Source organism: Ascaphus truei, chromosome 13, assembly GCF_040206685.1.
Source record: "Ascaphus truei isolate aAscTru1 chromosome 13, aAscTru1.hap1, whole genome shotgun sequence".
NCBI lineage: Eukaryota > Metazoa > Chordata > Amphibia > Anura > Ascaphidae > Ascaphus > Ascaphus truei.
In genome coordinates this window covers 34,378,704-34,392,240 of record NC_134495.1, presented here as the reverse complement: position 1 = coordinate 34,392,240, position 13,537 = coordinate 34,378,704, and the positions used below count along the sequence as shown (strand labels likewise).

The following is a 13,537-nucleotide window of genomic DNA, read 5'->3' as shown; positions in this document are numbered from 1 at the left end:
CCTTTCTCTCTCTCCCCCGCCCTTTCTCTCTCTCCCCCGCCCTTTCTCTCTCTCCCCCGCCCTTTCTCTCTCTCCCCCCGCCCTCTCTCTCCCCCCCCGCACTTTCTCTCTTTCCCCCACCTCCGCCCTTTCTTTCCCCCACCTCCGCCCTTTCTTTCCCCCGCCTCCGCCCTCTCTCTCCCCCGCCTCCGCCCTCTCTCTCCCCCGCCTCCGCCCCTCTCTCTCCCCCGCCTCCGCCCTCTCCCCTGCCTCCGCCCTCTCTCACCCCCGTCTCTGCCCTCTCTTTCCCCCGCCTCTGCCCTCTCTTTCCCCCCGCCTCCGCCCTTTCTCTCCCCCGCCCTCTCTCTCCCCCGCCTCCGTCCTCTCTCTCCCCCGCCTCCGCCCTCTCTCTCCCCCGCCTCCGCCCTCTCTCTCCCCCGCCTCTGCCCTCTCTCTCCCCCGCCTCCGTCCTCTCTCTCCCCCGCCTCCGTCCCTCTCTCTCCCCCGCCTCCGTCCTCTCTCTCCCCCGCCTCCGTCCTCTCTCTCCCCCGCCTCCGTCCTCTCTCTCCCCCGCCTCCGTCCTCTCTCTCCCCCGCCTCCGTCCTCTCTCTCCCCCCGCCTCCGCCCTCTCTCTCCCCCGCCTCCGCCCTCTCTCTCCCCCGCCTCCGCCCTCTCTCTCCCCCGCCTCCGCCCTCTCTCTCCCCCGCCTCCGCCCTCTCTCTCCCCCGCGCCTCCGCCCTCTCTCCTCCCCCGCCTCCGCCCTCTCTCTCCCCCGCCTCCGCCCTCTCTCTCCCCCGCCTCCGCCCGCCTCCGCCCTCTCCCCCACCTCCGCCCTCTCCCCCGCCCCGCCCTCTCTCTCCCCCGCCTCCGCCCTCTCTCTCCCCCGCCTCCGCCCTCTCTCTCCCCCGCCTCCGCCCTCTCCCCCGCCTATGCCCTCTACCCCGCCTATGCCCTCTCCCCCGCCTCCGCCCTCTCCCCCGCCTCCGCCCTCTCCCCTGCCTCCGCCCTCTCTCTCCCCCGCCTCTGCCCTCTCTCTCCCCGCCTCCGCCCTCTCTTTCCACCGCCTCCGCCCTCTCTTTCCCCGCCTCCGCCCTCTCTCCCCCGCCTCCGCCCTCTCTCTCCCCCCGCCCTCCGCCCTCTCTCTCCCCCCGCCTCCGCCCTCTCTCTCCCCCGCCTCCGCCCTCTCTCTCCCCCGCCTCCGCCCTCTCTCTCCCCCGCCTCCGTCCTCTCTCTCCCCCGCCTCCGTCCTCTCTCTCCCCCCGCCTCCGTCCTCTCTCTCCCCCGCCTCCGTCCTCTCTCTCCCCCGCCTCCGTCCTCTCTCTCCCCCGCCTCCGCCCTCTCTCTCCCCCGCCTCCGCCCTCTCTCTCCCCCGCCTCCGCCCTCTCTCTCCCCCGCCTCCGCCCTCCTCTCTCCCCCGCCTCCGCCCCTCTCTCTCCCCCGCCTCCGCCCTCTCTCTCCCCCGCCTCCGCCCTCTCTCTCCCCCGCCTCGCCCTCTCCCCCGCCTCCGCCCTCTCCCCCGCCCCGCCCTCTCTCTCCCCCGCCTCCGCCCTCTCTCTCCCCCGTCTCCCGCCCTCTCTCTCCCCCGCCTCCGCCCTCTCCCCCGCCTATGCCCTCTACCCCGCCTATGCCCTCTCCCCCCGCCTCCGCCCTCTCCCCTGCCTCCGCCCTCTCCCCTGCCTCCGCCCTCTCTCTCCCCCGCCTCCACCCTCTCTCTCCCCGCCTCCGCCCTCTCTTTCCACCGCCTCCGCCCTCTCTTTCCCCGCCTCCGCCCTCTCTCCCCCCGCCTCCCGCCCTCTCTCTCCCCCGCCTCCGCCCTCTCTCTCCCCCGCCTCCCGCCCTCTCTCTCCCCCGCCTCCGCCCTCTCTCTCCCCCGCCTCCACCCTCTCTCCCCCGCCTCCGCCCTCTCTCTCCCCCGCCTCCGCCCTCTCTCTCCCCCGCCTCCGCCCTCTTTCTCCCCCGCCTCCGCCCTCTCTCTCCCCCGCCCCCCTCCGCCCTCTCTCGCCTCCGCCCCCCTCCGCCCTCTCTTGCCTCCGCCCCCCTCCACCCTCTCTTGCCTCCGCCCTCTCTTTCCCCCGCCCTCTCTTTCCCCCGCCCTCCTCTTTCCCCCGCCCTCTCTTTCCCCCGCCCTCTCTTTCCCCCGCCCTCTCTTTCCCCCGCCCTCTCTTTCCCCCGCCCTCTCTTTCCCCCGCCCTCTCTTTCCCCCGCCCTCTCTTTCCCCCGCCCTCTCTTTCCCCCGCCCTCTCTTTCCCCCGCCCTCTCTTTCCCCCGCCCTCTCTTTCCCCCGCCCTCTCTTTCCCCCGCCCTCTCTTTCCCCCGCCCTCTCTTTCCCCCGCCCTCTCTTTCCCCCGCCCTCTCTTTCCCCCGCCCTCTCTTTCCCCCGCCCTCTCTTGCCCCCGCCCTCTCTTGCCTCCGCCCTCTCTCTCTTTCCCCCGCCCTCTCTTGCCTCCGCCCTCTCTTGCCTCCACCCTCTCTCTCCCCCGCCTCCGCCCTCTCTCTCTTTCCCCCGCCCTCTCTTGCCTCCGCCCTCTTTCCCCTCCACCTCCGCCCTCTCCCCCGCCCTCTCTTGCCCCCGCCCTCTCTTGCCTCCGCCCTCTCTCTCTTTCCCCCGCCCTCTCTTGCCTCCGCCCTCTCTCTCCCCCGCCTCCGCCCTCTCTCTCTTTCCCCCGCCCTCTCTTGCCTCCGCCCCTCTTTCCCCCGCCTCCGCCCTCTCTTTCCCCCGCCCTCTCCTGCCTCCGCCCTCCCTCTCCCCCGCCTCCGCCCTCTCTTTCCCCCGCCCTCTCTTTCTCCCACCTCCTCTTTCTCCCACCTCCGCCCTCTCTTTCCCCCGCCTCCGCCCTCTCTCTCCCCCGCCTCCGCCCTCTCCCCCGCCTCCGCCCTCTCTCTCCCCCGCCCTCTCTCTCCCCCGCCCTCTCTCTCCCCCGCCCTCTCTCTCCCCCGCCCTCTCTCTCCCCCGCCCTCTCTCTCCCCCTCCCTCTCTCTCCCCCGCCCTCTCTCTCCCCCGCCCTCTCTCTCCCCCGCCCTCTCTCTCCCCCGCCCTCTCTCTCCCCCGCCCTCTCTCTCCCCCGCCCTCTCTCTCCCCCGCCCTCTCTCTCCCCCGCCCTCTCTCTTCCCCGTCCTCTCTCTCCCCCGTCCTCTCTCTCCCCCGCCCTCTCTCTCCCCCGCCTCCGCCCTCTCTCTCCCCCCGCCTCCGCCCTCTCTCTCCCCCGCCTCTGCCCTCTCTCTCCCCCGCCTCCGCCCTCTCTCTCCCCCGCCTCCGCCCTCTCTTTCCCCCGCCTCCGCCCTCTCTTTCCCTCGCCCTCTCTCTCCCCCCGCCTCCGCCCTCTCACGCCTCCGCCCTCTCTCTCCCCCGCCTCTCCCCGCCTCCGCCCTCTCTCTCCCCCGCCTCCGCCCTCTCTCTCCCCGCCTCCGCCCTCTCTCTCCCCCGCCTCCGCCCTCTCTCTCCCCGCCTCCGCCCTCTCTCTCCCCCGCCTCCGCTCTGTCTTTCCCCCGCCTCCGCCCTCTCTTTCCACCGCCTCCGTCCCTCTCTCTCCGCCACCTCCGCCCTTTCTCCCCCGCCTCCGCCCTCTCTCTTTCCCCCCGCCTCCGCCCTCTCTTTCCCCCCGCCTCTGCCCTCTCTTTCCCCCGCCTCTGCCCTCTCTTTCCCCCGCCCTCTCTCTCCCCCGCCTCCGCCCTCCTCTTTCCCCCGCCTCCGCCCTCTCTCTCCCCCGCCTCCGCCCTCTCTCTCCCCCGCCTCCGCCCTCTCTCTCCCCCGCCTCCGCCCTCTCTCTCCCCCGCCCTCTCCCCCACCTCCGCCCTCTCTCTCCCCCGCCCTCTCCCCCACCTCCGCCTCTCTCTCCCCCGCCTCCGTCCTCTCTCCCCCGCCTCCGCCCTCTCTCTCCCCCGCCTCCGCCCTCTCTCTCCCCCCGCCTCCGCCCTCTCTCTCCCCCGCCTCCGCCCTCTCTCTCCCCCGCCTCCGCCCTCTCCTCTCCCCCGCCTCCGCCCTCTCCCCCGCCTATGCCCTCTACCCCGCCTATGCCCTCTCCCCCGCCTCCGCCCCTCTCCCCTGCCTCCGCCCTCTCCCCTGCCTCCGCCCTCTCTCTCCCCCGCCCTCTCTCTCCCCCGCCCTCTCTCTCCCCCCGCCCCTCTCTCTTCCCCGTCCTCTCTCTCCCCCGTCCTCTCTCTCCCCCGCCCTCTCTCTCCCCCCGCCTCCGCCCTCTCTCTCCCCCGCCTCCGCCCTCTCTCTCCCCCGCCTCTGCCCTCTCTCTCCCCCGCCTCCGCCCTCTCTCTCCCCCGCCTCCGCCCTCTCTTTCCCCCGTCTCCGCCCTCTCTTTCCCTCGCCCTCTCTCTCCCCCGCCTCCGCCCTCTCACGCCTCCGCCCTCTCTCTCCCCCGCCTCTCCCCCGCCTCCGCCCTCTCTCTCCCCCGCCTCCGCCCTCTCTCTCCCCCGCCTCCGCCCTCTCTCTCCCCCGCCTCCGCCCTCTCTCTCCCCCGCCTCCGCCCTCTATCTCCCCCCGCCTCCGCTCTGTCTTTCCCCCGCCTCCGCCCTCTCTCTCCCCCGCCTCCGCCCTCTATCTCCCCCGCCTCCGCTCTGTCTTTCCCCCGCCTCCGCCCTCTCTTTCCACCGCCTCCGTCCTCTCTCTCCGCCACCTCCGCCCTTTCTCCCCCGCCTCCGCCCTCTCTCTCCCCCGCCTCCGCCCTCTCTTTCCCCCGCCTCTGCCCTCTCTTTCCCCCGCCTCTGCCCTCTCTTTCCCCCCGCCCTCTCTCTCCCCCGCCTCCGCCCTCTCTTTCCCCCGCCTCCGCCCTCTCTCTCCCCCGCCTCCGCCCTCTCTCTCCCCCGCCTCCGCCCTCTCTCTCCCCCGCCTCCGCCCTCTCTCTCCCCCGCCCTCTCCCCCACCTCCGCCCTCTCTCTCCCCCGCCTCCGTCCTCTCTCCCCCGCCTCCGCCCTCTCTCTCCCCCGCCTCCGCCCTCTCTCTCCCCCGCCTCCGCCCTCTCTCTCCCCCCCCCTCCGCCCTCTCTTGCCTCCGCCCCCCTCCACCCTCTCTTGCCTCCGCCCTCTCTTTCCCCCGCCCTCTCTTTCCCCCGCCCTCTCTTTCCCCCCGCCCTCTCTTTCCCCCGCCCTCTCTTTCCCCCGCCCTCTTTTTCCCCCCGCCCTCTTTTTCCCCCCGCCCTCGTCTTTCCCCCGCCCTCTCTTTCCCCCGCCCTCTCTTTCCCCCCGCCCTCTCTTTCCCCCCGCCCTCTCTTTCCCCCGCCCTCTCTTTCCCCCGCCCTCTCTTTCCCCCGCCCTCTCTTGCCCCCGCCCTCTCTTGCCTCCGCCCTCTCTCTCTTTCCCCCGCCCTCTCTTGCCTCCGCCCTCTCTTGCCTCCACCCTCTCTCTCCCCCGCCTCCGCCCTCTCTCTCTTTCCCCCGCCCTCTCTTGCCTCCGCCCTCTTTCCCCCGCTCCGCCCTCTCCCCCGCCCTCTCTTGCCCCCGCCCTCTCTTGCCCCCGCCCTCTCTTGCCTCCGCCCTCTCTCTCTTTCCCCCGCCCTCTCTTGCCTCCGCCCTCTCTTGCCTCCACCCTCTCTCTCCCCCGCCTCCGCCCTCTCTCTCTTTCCCCCGCCCTCTCTTGCCTCCGCCCTCTTTCCCCCCGCCTCCGCCCTCTCTTTCCCCCGCCCCTCTCCTGCCTCCGCCCTCCCTCTCCCCCGCCTCCCGCCCTCTCTTTCCCCCGCCCTCTCTTTCTCCCACCTCCTCTTTCTCCCACCTCCACCCTCTCTTTCCCCTGCCTCCGCCCTCTCCCCTGCCTCCGCCTCTCTCTCCCCCGCCTCCACCCTCTCTCTCCCCGCCTCCGCCCTCTCTTTCCACCGCCTCCGCCCCTCTCTTTCCCCGCCTCCGCCCTCTCTCCCCCGCCTCCGCCCTCTCTCTCCCCCGCCTCCGCCCTCTCTCTCCCCCGCCTCCGCCCTCTCTCTCCCCCGCCTCCGCCCTCTCTCTCCCCCCGCCTCCGCCCTCTCTCTCCCCCGCCTCCGTCCTCTCTCTCCCCCGCCTCCGTCCTCTCTCTCCCCCGCCTCCGTCCTCTCTCTCCCCCGCCTCCGTCCTCTCTCTCCCCCCGCCTCCGTCCTCTCTCTCCCCCGCCTCCGCCCTCTCTCTCCCCCGCCTCCGCCCTCTCTCTCCCCCGCCTCCGCCCTCTCTCTCCCCCGCCCTCCGCCCTCTCTCTCCCCCGCCTCCGCCCTCTCTCTCCCCCGCCTCCGCCCTCTCTCTCCCCCGCCTCCGCCCCTCTCCCCCGCCCCGCCCTTCTTCCTCTCCCCCGCCTCCGCCCCTCTCTCTCCCCCGTCTCCGCCCTCTCTCTCCCCCGCCTCCGCCCTCTCTCTCCCCCGCCTCCGCCCTCTCCCCCGCCTATGCCCTCTACCCCGCCTATGCCCTCTCCCCCGCCTCCGCCCTCTCCCCTGCCTCCGCCCTCTCCCCTGCCTCCGCCCTCTCTCTCCCCCGCCTCCACCCTCTCTCTCCCCGCCTCCGCCCTCTCTTTCCACCGCCTCCGCCCTCCTCTTTCCCCCGCCTCCGCCCTCTCTCCCCCGCCTCCGCCCTCTCTCTCCCCCCGCCTCCGCCCTCTCTCTCCCCCGCCTCCGCCCTCTCTCTCCCCCGCCTCCGCCCTCTCTCTCCCCCGCCTCCGCCCTCTCTCTCCCCCGCCTCCGCCCTCTCTCTCCCCCGCCTCCACCCTCTCTCCCCCGCCTCCGCCCTCTCTCTCCCCGCCTCCGCCCTCTCTCTCCCCCGCCTCCGCCCTCTTTCTCCCCCGCCTCCCGCCCTCTCTCGCCTCCGCCCCCCTCCGCCCTCTCTCGCCTCCGCCCCCCTCCGCCCTCTCTTGCCTCCGCCCCCCTCCACCCTCTCTTTCCCCCGCCCTCTCTTTCCCCCGCCCTCTCTTTCCCCCGCCCTCTCTTTCCCCCGCCCTCTCTTTCCCCCGCCCTCTTTTTCCCCCGCCCTCTTTTTCCCCCGCCCTCTCTTTCCCCCGCCCTCTCTTTCCCCCGCCCTCTCTTTCCCCCGCCCTCTCTTTCCCCCGCCCTCTCTTTCCCCCGCCCTCTCTTGCCCCCGCCCTCTCTTGCCTCCGCCCTCTCTCTCTTTCCCCCGCCCTCTCTTGCCTCCGCCCTCTCTTGCCTCCACCCTCTCTCTCCCCCCGCCTCCGCCCCTCTCTCTCTTTCCCCCGCCCTCTCTTGCCTCCGCCCTCTTTCCCCCGCCTCCGCCTCTCCCCCGCCCTCTCTTGCCCCCGCCCTCTCTTGCCCCCGCCCTCTCTTGCCTCCGCCCTCTCTCTCTTTCCCCCGCCCTCTCTTGCCTCCGCCCTCTCTTGCCTCCACCCTCTCTCTCCCCCGCCTCCGCCCTCTCTCTCTTTCCCCGCCCTCTCTTGCCTCCGCCCTCTTTCCCCCGCCTCCGCCCTCTCTTTCCCCCGCCCTCTCCTGCCTCCGCCCTCCCTCTCCCCCGCCTCCGCCCTCTCTTTCCCCCGCCCTCTCTTTCTCCCACCTCCTCTTTCTCCCACCTCCGCCCTCTCTTTCCCCCGCCTCCGCCCTCTCTCTCCCCCGCCTCCGCCCTCTCCCCCGCCTCCGCCCTCTCTCTCCCCCCGCCCTCTCTCTCCCCCCGCCCTCTCTCTCCCCCGCCCTCTCTCTCCCCCGCCCTCTCTCTCCCCCTCCCTCTCTCTCCCCCGCCCTCTCTCTCCCCCGCCCTCTCTCTCCCCCGCCCTCTCTCTCCCCCCGCCCTCTCTCTCCCCCGCCCTCTCTCTCCCCCGCCCTCTCTCTCCCCCGCCCTCTCTCTCCCCCGCCCTCTCTCTCCCCCGCCCTCTCTCTCCCCCGTCCTCTCTCTCCCCCGTCCTCTCTCTCCCCGCCCTCTCTCTCCCCCGCCCTCTCTCTCCCCCGCCCTCTCTCTCCCCCGTCCTCTCTCTCCCCCGCCCTCTCTCTCCCCCGCCTCCGCCCTCTCTCTCCCCCCGCCTCCGCCCTCTCTCTCCCCCGCCTCCGCCCTCTCTCTCCCCCGCCTCCGCCCTCTCTTTCCCCCGCCTCCCGCCCTCTCTTTCCCCTCGCCCTCTCTCTCCCCCGACTCCGCCCTCTCACGCCTCCGCCCTCTCTCTCCCCCGCCTCTCCCCCGCCTCCGCCCTCTCTCTCCCCCGCCTCCGCCCTCTCTCTCCCCCGCCTCCGCCCTCTCTCTCCCCCGCCTCCGCCCTCTCTCTCCCCCGCCTCCGCCCTCTCTCTCCCCCGCCTCCGCCCTCTCTCTCCCCCGCCTCCGCCCTCTCTCTCCCCCGCCTCCGCTCTGTCTTTCCCCCGCCTCCGCCCTCTCTTTCCACCGCCTCCGTCCTCTCTCTCCGCCACCTCCGCCCTTTCTCCCCCGCCTCCGCCCTCTCTCTCCCCCGCCTCCGCCCTCTCTTTCCCCCGCCTCTTCCCTCTCTTTCCCCCGCCTCTGCCCTCTCTTTCCCCCCGCCCTCTCTCTCCCCCGCCTCCGCCCTCTCTCTCCCCCGCCTCCGTCCTCTCTCTCCCCCGCCTCCGCCCTCTCTCTCCCCCGCCTCCGCCCTCTCTCTCCACCGCCTCCGCCCTCTCTCTCCCCCGCCTCCGCCCTCTCTCTCCCCCGCCTCCGCCCTCTCTCTCCCCCGCCCTCTCCCCCACCTCCGCCCTCTCTCTCCCCCCGCCCTCTCCCCCACCTCCGCCCTCTCTCTCCCCCGCCTCCGTCCTCTCTCCCCCGCCTCCGCCCTCTCTCTCCCCCGCCTCCGCCCTCTCTCTCCCCCGCCTCCGCCCTCTCTCTCCCCCGCCTCCGCCCTCTCTTTCCCCCGCCCTCTCTCTCCCCCGCCCTCTCTCTCCCCCCGCCCTCTCTCTCCCCCGCCCTCTCTCTCCCCCGCCTCCGCCCCTCTCTCTCCCCCGCCTCCGCCCTCTCTCTCCCCCGCCTCCCGCCCTCTCTCTCCCCGCCTCCGCCCTCTCTCTCCCCCGCCCTCTTTCTCCCCCGCCCTCTCTCTCCCCCGCCCTCTCTCTCCCCCGCCCTCTCTCCCCCGCCCTCTCTCTCCCCCGCCCCCTCTCTCTCCCCCGCCCTCTCTCTCCCCCCGCCCTCTCTCTCCCCCGCCCTCTCTCTCCCCCGCCCTCTCTCTCCCCCGCCCTCTCTCCCCCCCGCCCTCTCTCTCCCCCCGCCTCCGCCCTCTCTCTCCCCCGCCTCCGCCCTCTCTCTCACCCGCCTCTGCCCTCTCTCTCCCCCGCCTCCGCCCTCTCTCTCCCCCGCCTCCGCCCTCTCTTTCCCCCGCCTCCGCCCTCTTCTTTCCCCCGCCCTCTCTCTCCCCCGCCTCCGCCCTCTCACTCCCCCCGCCCTCTCTCTCCCCCGCCTCTCCCCCGCCTCCGCTCTCTCTCTCCCCCGCCTCCGCCCTCTCTCTCCCCCGCCTCCGCCCTCTCTCTCCCCCGCCTCCGTCCTCTCTCTCCCCCGCCTCCGCCCTCTCTCCCCCGCCTCCGCCCTCTCTTTCCCCCCGCCTCCCGCCCTCTCTTTCCACCGCCTCCGTCCCTCTCTCTCCGCCACCTCCGCCCTTTCTCCCCCGCCTCCGCCCTCTCTCTCCCCCGCCTCCGCCCACTCTTTCCCCCGCCTCTGCCCTCTCTTTCCCCCGCCTCTGCCCTCTCTTTCCCCCGCCCTCTCTCTCCCCCGCCTCCGCCCTCCTCTCTCCCCCGCCTCCGCCCTCTCTCTCCCCCGCCTCCGCCCTCTCTTTTCCCCCGCCTCCGCCCTTTCTTTCCCCGCCTCCGCCCTCTCTCTCCCCCGCCTCCGCCCTCTCTCTCCCCCGCCTCCGCCCTCTCTCTCCCCCGCCCTCTCCCCCACCCTCCGCCCTCTCTCTCCCCCGCCTCCGCCCTCTCTCTCCCCCGCCTCCGCCCTCTCTCTCCCCCGCCTCCGCCCTCTCTCTCCCCCGCCTCCGCCCTCTCTTTTCCCCGCCTCCGCCCTCTCTTTCCCCCCGCCTCCGCCCTCTCTCTCCCCCGCCTCCGCCCTCTCTCTCCCCCGCCTCCGCCCTCTCTCTCCCCCGCCCTCTCCCCCACCTCCGCCCTCTCTCTCCCCGCCTCCGTCCTCTCTTCCCCGCCCTCTCTCCCGCCTCCGCCTCTCTCTCCCCTGCCGCCCTCTCTCTCCCCCTGCCTCCGCCCTCTCACTCTCCCCGCCTCCTCCCCTCGCCTCTCCCCCGCCCCCCCCCTCGCCCTCTCTCCCCCGCCTCCGCCCTCTCTCTCCCCCGCCTCCGCCCTCTCTCTCCCCGCCTCCGCCCTCTCTCTCCCCCGCCTCCGTCCTCTCTCTCCCCCGCCTCCGCCCTCTCTCTCCCCCGCCTCCGCCCGCCTCTCTTTCCCCCGCCTCCGCCCTCTCTTTCCACCGCCTCCGTCCTCTCTCTCCGCCACCTCCGCCCTTTCTACCCCCGCCTCCGCCCTCTCTCTCCCCCGCCTCCGCCCACTCTTTCCCCCGCCTCTGCCCTCTCTTTCCCCCGCCTCTGCCCTCTCTTTCCCCCGCCCTCTCTCTCCCCCGCCTCCGCCCTCTCTCTCCCCCGCCTCCGCCCTCTCTCTCCCCCGCCTCCGCCCTCTCTTTTCCCCCGCCTCCGCCCTCTCTTTCCCCGCCTCCGCCCTCTCTCTCCCCCCGCCTCCGCCCTCTCTCTCCCCCGCCTCCGCCCTCTCTCTCCCCCGCCCTCTCCCCCACCTCCGCCCTCTCTCTCCCCCGCCTCCGTCCTCTCTCTCCCCCGCCCCCTCTCTCCCCCGCCTCCGCCCCCTCTCTCCCCCGCCTCCGCCCTCTCTCTCCCCCGCCTCCGCCATCTCTCTCCCCCGCCTCCCGCCCTCTCTTTCCCCCGCCTCCGCCCTCTCTCTCCCCCGCCCTCTCTCTCCCCCGCCTCCGCCCTCTCTCGCCTCCGCCCTCTCTCTCCCCCGCCTCCGCCCTCTCTCTCCCCCGCCTCCGCCCTCTCTCTCCCCCCGCCTCCGCCCTCTCTCTCCCCCGCCTCCGCCCTCTCTTTCCCCCGCCTCCGCCCTCTCTCTCCCCCGCCTCCGCCCTCTCTCTCCCCCGCCTCCGTCCTCTCTCTCCCCCGCCTCCGTCCTCTCTCTCCCCCGCCTCCGCCCTCTCTTTCCCCCGCCTCCGCCCTCTTTTCCCGCCTCCGCCCTCTCTTTCCCCCGCCTCCGCCCTCTCTTTCCCCCGCCCTCTCTCTCCCCCGCCTCCGCCCTCTCTCTCTCCCGCCTCCGCCCTCTCTTTCCCCCGCCTCCGCCCTCTCTCTCCCCCGCCCTCCGCCCTCTCTCTCCCCCGCCTCCGCCCTCTCTTTCCCCCGCCTCCGCCCTCTCTTTCCCCCGCCTCATCCCTCTCTCTCCCCCGCCTCATCCCTCTCTTTCCCCCGCCTCCGCCCTCTCTCTCCCCCGCCTCTGCCGTCTCTCTCCCCCGCCTCTGCCGTCTCTCTCCCCCGCCTCCGCCTTCTCTCTCCCCCGCCTCCGCCCTCTCCCCCGCCTCCGCCCTCACTTTCCCCCGCCTCCGCCTTCTCTCTCCCCCGCCTCCGCCCTCTCTCTCCCCGCCTCCGCCCTCTTTCCCCCGCCTCCGCCTTCTCTCTCCCCCGCCTCCGCCTTCTCTCTCCCCCGCCTCCGCCTTCTCTCTCCCCCGCCTCCGCCCTCTCTCTCCCCGCCTCCGTCCTCTCTCTCCCCCGCCTCCGCCCTCTCTCTCCCCCGCCTCCGCCCTCTCTTTCCCCGCCTCCGCCCTCTCTTTCCACCGCCTCCGTCCTCTCTCTCCGCCACCTCCGCCCTTTCTCCCCCGCCTCCGCCCTCTCTCTCCCCCGCCTCCGCCCACTCTTTCCCCCGCCTCTGCCCTCTCTTCCCCCGCCTCTGCCCTCTCTTTCCCCCGCCCTCTCTCTCCCCCGCCTCCGCCCTCTCTCTCCCCCGCCTCCGCCCTCTCTCTCCCCCGCCTCCGCGCCTCTCTTTTCCCCGCCTCCGCCCTCTCTTTCCCCCGCCTCCGCCCTTTCTCTCCCCGCCTCCGCCCTCTCTCTCCCCCGCCTCCGCCCTCTCTCTCCCCCGCCCTCTCCCCCACCTCCGCCCTCTCTCTCCCCCGCCTCCGTCCTCTCTCTCCCCCGCCCCCTCTCTCCCCCGCCTCCGCCCCCTCTCTCCCCCGCCTCCGCCCTCTCTCTCCCCCGCCTCCGCCATCTCTCTCCCCCGCCTCCGCCCTCTCTTTCCCCCGCCTCCGCCCTCTCTCTCCCCCGCCCTCTCTCTCCCCCGCCTCCGCCCTCTCTCGCCTCCGCCCTCTCTCTCCCCCGCCTCCGCCCTCTCTCTCCCCCGCCTCCGCCCTCTCTCTCCCCCGCCTCCACCCTCTCTCTCCCCCGCCTCCGCCCTCCTCTCTCCCCCCGCCTCCGCCCTCTTTTTCCCCCGCCTCCGCCCTCTCTCTCCCCCGCCTCCGCCCTCTCTCTCCCCCGCCTCCGCCCTCTCTCTCCCCCGCCTCCGTCCTCTCTCTCCCCCGCCTCCGTCCTCTCTCTCCCCCGCCTCCGCCCTCTCTTTCCCCGCCTCCGCCCTCTTTTCCCGCCTCCGCCCTCTCTTTCCCCCGCCTCCGCCCTCTCTTTCCCCCGCCCTCTCTCTCCCCCGCCTCCGCCCTCTCTCTCTCCCGCCTCCGCCCTCTCTTTCCCCCGCATCCGCCCTCTCTCTCCCCCGCCTCCGCCCTCTCTCTCCCCCGCCTCCGCCCTCTCTTTCCCCCGCCTCCGCCCTCTCTTTCCCCCGCCTCATCCCTCTCTCTCCCCCGCCTCATCCCTCTCTTTCCCCCGCCTCCGCCCTCTCTCTCCCCCGCCTCTGCCGTCTCTCTCCCCCGCCTCTGCCGTCTCTCTCCCCCGCCTCCGCCTTCTCTCTCCCCCGCCTCCGCCCTCTCCCCGCCTCCGCCCTCACTTTCCCCCGCCTCCGCCTTCTCTCTCCCCCGCCTCCGCCCTCTCTCTCCCCCGCCTCCGCCCTCTTTCCCCCCGCCTCCGCCTTCTCTCTCCCCCGCCTCCGCCTTCTCTCTCCCCCGCCTCCGCCTTCTCTCTCCCCCGCCTCCGCCCTCTCTCTCCCCCGCCTCCGCCCTCTCTTGCCTCCGCCCTCTCTCCCCCGCCTCCCGCCTTCTCTCTCCCCCGCCTCCGCCCTCTCCTCTCCTCCCCGCCTCCGCCCTCTCTTGCCTCCGCCCTCTCTCCCCCGCCTCCGCCTTCTCTCTCCCCCGCCTCCGCCCTCTCTCTCCCCCGCCTCCGCCCTCTCCCTCCGCCCTTCCTCTCCCCCGCCTCAGCCCTCTCTTTCCCCCCACCCTCTCTTTCCCCCCGCCCTCTCTTCCCCGCTTCCGCCCTCTCTTTCCCCCGCCCTCCGCCCTCTCTCTCCCCCGCCTCCGCCCTCTCTCTCCCCCGCCTCCGCCCTCTCTCTCCCCCGCCTCCGCCCTCTCTCTCCCCCGCCTCCGCCCTCTCTCTCCCCCGCCTCCGCCCTCTCTCTCCCCCGCCTCCGCCCTCTCTCTCCCCCGCCTCCGCCCTCTCTCTCCCCCCCTCCGCCCTCTCTCGCCTCCGCCTCCGCCCTCTCTCGCCTCCGCCCCCCTCCGCCCTCTCTCGCCTCCGCCCCCCTCCGCCCTCTCTCGTCTCCGCCCGCCTCCGCCCTCTCTCCGCCTCCGCCCCCCTCCGCCAC

The 13,537-nt window shown here is 74.1% G+C and overlaps 1 protein-coding gene across 1 annotated transcript in view; it reads left to right on the top strand.

The window, feature by feature from the left end:
• Window positions 1-13,537, top strand: part of DCAF11 (DDB1 and CUL4 associated factor 11) — a 58,452-nt gene that overhangs the window by 10,572 nt on the left and 34,343 nt on the right. The window lies entirely within an intron of this gene.